The following is a 6,337-nucleotide window of genomic DNA, read 5'->3' on the forward strand; positions in this document are numbered from 1 at the left end:
AGGATGATCAAGGAGCCGTCACTCATGGCCCGCCCTTCCCAGGCTGGCGAAGAATCCATCAGGAATAAAACTTTTCCAATGATGGGTTGGATGATTCGATACTTCTTTGCGGTGTTTTATTTTTACATACTTTACCAAATATATTTAATATATGGGTTAATGTAACACTGAAAACTCCTACATTGGATCTTCAATTCATCAGAAGCACTTGAGTATAAGGCAACATTAGCTGTTTTATCTTCTTTCTCCATACTGTAAATATCAAAAAAAAGTGACTGTGTAGCTAACAGTACTGTATTAATTGACACAATATGACTACGTAGCCAACAGTACTGTATGAATTTACACAATATGACTGTGTAGCCAACACTACTGTATGTATGAATTGGCACAATGTGACTGAGTACGGAACTGTATGAATGCTACACACATTATAAGCCAAATCAATTTCTGTCAGACTCGGGACATGAAGGGATTAAGACATGAAGGTCTTATCCAATCTAAGATTATGTAAGGTTTTCAGAGTGTAAAATAAATCCGTAAAGAAAATGCACAGGTAGATAAGGTTATGTTTGTTCTACTGATTACTCATAATAAACTGTATAGAGCAAGATCGACTATCACGTTATGTGGCTGCATATATGTGTCTGTGCAGTTAGCAGTTTGACTCAACTGACAAGTGGGCATATACAGTACTTTAAACATGATCAATGGAAGTAAAAAACAAAACCACATCAACCTCCTTCTGAAAGCGATGAATATCATTGGTTCCAGTCACTAGGAAATTACTACGTAGGTATACACAGCCGTCATTGTTAGAGGGATACGGGTTAATGTAAATAAAATTAAGTAGCCACACGAGAAAAGGCTTTATTCCAACCTAACTGTGTTAGTTATAAACTCAAATAAACAAGAAAAGACTTGAACCCGACTTACTTCAGCCAGCTATAAACTGACCCTCGCAGAAAAAACCTAAGTGTGTTACCTATAAACTGTGTGTTCAACATACTAAGTTTCACCTTGATTACGACATTATATCCACCCGTTTCAGAAATATGGAATCTAAAGATATAAAATTAATATGGACAATTCGTTCTGACCTCTGGGGAATCTAATAATAAAAAGGTACTATTGACATCTGACTCCTACGCCTAGGAGGAAATCAGCAAAATAAATGTGCATTGTGCTTCTGTTTGCAGGGGTGGCTATATATATATATATATATATATATATATATATATATATATATATATATATATATATGTGTGTGTGTGTGTGTGTGTGTGTGTGTTATTTTTCATTAAATGTGTTACATGGTTATACCAGAAATACAGGAATGATGAAAGACCTGGTGGAGATAGAGAAATATTGGTTTTGCATGTGAGATTGTTTGAGAAGATTCGGTCTGATCGGGTTCTTCCTGCGTAGGTCTATCGCTAGATCGAGAAGATAGTTGATATATGATATGTTAAATCAGAGAGGGGCCAACATAATTATGTTTCACTTCTGTTCTCTCAATTTCTGCATAATCTTCAACAACCGTTGAGGGAGAGGCTAGAAAAAGGCTCTCGGAACCTGTCAACTGAGAGGAAGAGCTTCGAAGGACTGAGCCTCAGGACAGGGGAGTGGAGAAACGAACGTGGATAGTTTATGAATCCATCTGGCTGCAAAACGATCGATCATCAGACGCGCCCATTGGCGGGCAAATCTGATGAAGGACTCATGAGGGACCAAAGATGTGACTTCCCAATTGATCAGGAAATCTAGATGATGTAACTGATCATATGTTTCCAGAGTAATCTCGTTCAAATACGCCGCCGCGGTTGTAGATGAAGCCGTATGGAACAAAGACGACACAGTGGAGTAGATTCGTAAGAGTCACTGGACTTATGTTGAGGCCGGAGATAGCACGAACCTAATAATAATTTTCTGGGTATCATGGTATTTGGAATTACGGTAATATCCGTACGAACAAATTAAGGAGGACGTAAGAATGTGTTTGTCAGATCGCGACAGATGGCAAACTTGTTCGGACGGATGGAGAGGCGGACCGATCTTGTCATCTCTATCTTGAATACCGTTGGTCATCCTGAGCAGTAAATGATTGGAGAGAAACTACGGAGATTCCTAACAATCTCCAACGCTCGTTTCTTATTAGCGTCCGGTTATCTTGTTCCAAAAGTGTGTTCTTTTCCGAGTCCGACGGCACTTCCTCAGGAATGATGGGGACGAAAGGGAGGGGGTGGGGGTGGAAAAAAAAGAACTGAAGACCCTCTAAGATTATTGGACTGTCCACTGGATTTGTAGAAAGAGGTTGATAGTTGTCGGCGGTCAGTCGAGGATACGAATCATTGGCACGAGAGCGGATACGTTGCGGTTGAGAAACATTGTTCCCCATCCCCTGACACTACTTCGTCCGACACTTATTAGCAGATTTCCTCCTTGTACAGGATAGGGATCACAGCTGGTTTTTAGGTTGTGCAGGAAACGCACCCTTACCCTTTTATCTCCGTGCATGACGTCATTTCGGGTAAATCGGAGATGACGCATGAGGCGATGGTTGTTGCTCAGAAAGATGGAGGGGCATTTCTGGGGCTACCCACCACCATATTTCTTGTATCATGCCGTCAAAGAAGCATGGTCGATGTGAAGTTAGGATATCAGTGTCAGGTAAGAATGTTCATTGCCGGACTTGTCTGCAAGCCTGAAATATCGCCAGGGACGTACAACAACAATGACGTAGCCACCACATTGCGAACGAGTTTCGACGCTGTGTGTAAAATGTCTTCATCCACTGTATAGAACAGTTAAAAGTAGATTGACAGCAGCGTAGTTCATGTCTAACGCCGGGAGATCAGTGAAGAAGGCGTCGGAATGGATCTAATACAATCGAAACTACATAGAACGCTGAAAGATGACTTTAAGAGAAAATAAGGAAGGCTTTGGAATTGACTGGTCACTGATAATGACAGTTAGACTCTAGGCAATTACCTTGATTTATCCAGACTGCGGCGGAAGACGGAAGGAAGAGCTGACTTGCTCGTTGTCAGAATAACAGAGGCGTTGATCCTTTATCCCAGTGTATAAGAGGGTGTATATGGGTGTTGGCAGATGTTATGAATTCAACAACACCTCATAATTAGTGTATTGCCGCCGTATAGTTATACTCAATCCGCTCTGTGGTGGGATCTGAGTATGTACCATATGTACCATAATCAAGTTTGTCCCAAGACTCTATAAGTGTCGTCCTATTCGGAATCAAGTCCAATATTAGTATAATACACTCCCGGAGACATAGAAGATGTGTGGCTGCCGTCCCTAAGACTGTCACGATACCGTCCAAGAGGATAATTCGTGAGTAATGGCTAGACTTATTTACCGTATATAGTCGAATCGGTACGGACGGCTTGTCCAGATGGTTGTTCTGCCGTAGTAATAATAACTTTTCGGCTAACGAAAAAAGGTCTGTCAGTAAGATCCGCAATAATCTTAATGTCTTATGTCTCAACTTGACGAGAAATAGGTGGATATGCAACAGAAGCCATACGGTCACTGATCGGTGCGGACGACTGGATGGTACGGTCGGCAGTCCATACGGCATTGAAACTAAAATGTGCTTAGACAATCTTGGACGGTACAGTCGGCAACCAAGATGGCATACAAAAGAGGTGTGACTAGACGACACGGTCCATTCGAATCATTTATTATTTTTTAAAGACCCGAAGTCCACACTTGAAAATGCTTTGTTGTGTGGGAACTTGAGGGACCCACGATGCCGATAATTGTGTCGACAATCACACTAATTGTCGATATTCTGGACTAAACAGGGTAAGACGTGGAAAATCTCAGAACAAATCAACTGTGTCGTTACTTGTTCTATCCAATGACATACCTGTAACTCCAGAGTCTGTAGACGGTAGAAGAGAAGTCGCAGCTTAATCCATTCACCCAGATGTAACGGCCTCCCTCCTCAGGCTGGCCAAAGTCTCAGTATCAGGTGAATATTCAAATCATCGGCACTCTCAGTTCTTTAACTGACTGTGCACGTCACACTGTTTCTTGCAGTTTTCCATAAAACTGTCAATCATGTATTATCCAACCAGTTGTACACTTTGTTAATGCAAGACATGCTGGCCTTTCATGTTGCATACTTATTCATCATAGTTAATCTTGAAACGACAAAGTTAAGAAAAGAAATTCACGGTTAACTGCGTTCAGAGCGCCAAAGATACCTGGGTTAAGAGCGCCAAAGACACCTAGAGGCGCCAAAAGTGATAAAACAATTAACAGTGTTCGCAAAAATGAACTTCAAGACGTTATATTACCATGTAGCCGTGAGAGCCATACGGTTCGCAGAAACCAAGTCCGCATAGGTTAATAAATTCACTATGATCAAAATTGAAACAATGATGTATATCACCCGTTGAATAAGGTTAAAATATTTGAATATAACAAAGTCCTCAAGGGATGAAATGAAAGGTAGCACAAATGTCCAGTGGATTTCCAGAGTCGACGTGAATGATATTGTCACTTCACAGCGGAAGCTTAAAGCTAGCGCCAACAATAGGCGGCAAGCTGCGGTAAAGGGGAAACAATATTACCATTTGTGTTTATCGGTGGTGCCCAACCCAGGCCCGCGATCCGGATCCGGCCTGCGAACGTGTTCTGTCCATCCCTCGGGGCAAAATAAAACAACATATAAATCTGGCCCGTGAATATTAATTATATTAAAGAAATTCATGTTCGCGGCCCTGGAGTGGTCTTAGAAAATGCAATCTAGCCCTTGGCCTAAAACGTTGTGCACCCCTGGTCAATATAATATAGCCACTCTGGGAAAACTGGATTTGTTATATAGTAGGGCTTATTCCTAACTAATGTGATCGGGGAAAGTATTCAAAGGAGTATAATGTGGATGACATTGCCAGTGTGTATGCAAAATATAAATGTGCTATGCCGATATGATGTTGTCGAAGAGTAATGTGTGAGGTGTATGGTTTAACAACATGACGGCTTATTCCTGGCTGTATATTGCTGGTCGAAAGCTAAGTTCTAGACATGTCAAGTTAACAATTGCAAAATATAATTAAGATTCAGGTAGATAAAACCTTCTAAATAACATAAATTACAGAGTCCTTGCAATATGAAAGACATAATTTTAAGATATCACAACTATTTACAAACTATATACTGAGTTTCACATACCCGTCAAATTTACAGTTGTACGGATCGAGATACACATGAGAAAACAGGACTTTAGTGAGTTCCATTTACGTTGCAAAAACAGAAATGAACAAACAGAGGAACTGAAAAACAGGACTGCAATAAGTTTATATTAATCTTATTTAACTACTAGTTTCATTATCATCACGAAAGGTCGTACTCCTGGAAATGTGAGTGTATGCAAGAGTAATGTTATATTGTAATAAATGCTCAGTTATTTGAGTTCTTTCTGTTGGTCATCTTCTTTTAGTCTTCGTTCCTTCGTTGATTTTAGCCCGAGAGAAGCATTCACCCTAATCTCCAATATCTTAGTTTAGTGGAGTTCGTCACAAAATGTTGTATTATTTAAAGTGTAGAGATGCTTGTGTTCAGGGGCAATCAAAGTACAGAGATGCTTGTGTTCAGGGGCAATCAAAGTGTAGAGATGCTTGTGTTCAGGGGCAATCAAAGTGCAGAGATGCTTGTGTTCAGGGGCAATCAAAGTGTAGAGATGCTTGTGTTCAGGGGCAATCAAAGTGTAGAGATGCTTGTGTTCAGGGGCAATCAAAGTGCAGAGATGCTTGTATTCAGAAGAAATCAAAGTGAAGAGGTGTTTGTGTTTACGGCAATCAAAGTGCAGAGATTCTTGTGTTCATGGGCAGTCAAAGTGTAGAGATGATAGCTAACCTGAAGAACATTGGATTCACTCCTTTCTTTAGGTCTGACCATGACCCACATTCAATAGCTGGAATGTACAATAAATCAAGACTAAATAGTAGAATTAAAACCACATTTCCACCAAAGTTCTGCACACCATAATAGCAAGAAAGCAGTTACTTGTGGAGATTATTGCATTTTATTAATGGACCTTAAAAGCTAAATATTCAGGCATGATCCCATGATTTAATTTTTTTTCAGTAAATTCTACCTAAAGCAGTAAATCCAAATTTAAAAACATTTTTTAGCTTCACTACCCCCTTTTCCACATTTTGATAAGTTTAGCCACCCTCAGAAAAAAATCTGCCGATCCACCCCGATCTTCCAGAACCTCTCGACCTGGACTTGGAAACAACTGAGCTAAAGGAAGAATAAATCTTAAAAGCATTAAATATCATAAACGTTACTTGTGTCACATTTG

Source organism: Sinohyriopsis cumingii, chromosome 10 (genome assembly GCF_028554795.1).
Source record: "Sinohyriopsis cumingii isolate HCF-2022 chromosome 10, ASM2855479v2, whole genome shotgun sequence".
Classification (NCBI taxonomy): domain Eukaryota; kingdom Metazoa; phylum Mollusca; class Bivalvia; order Unionida; family Unionidae; genus Sinohyriopsis; species Sinohyriopsis cumingii.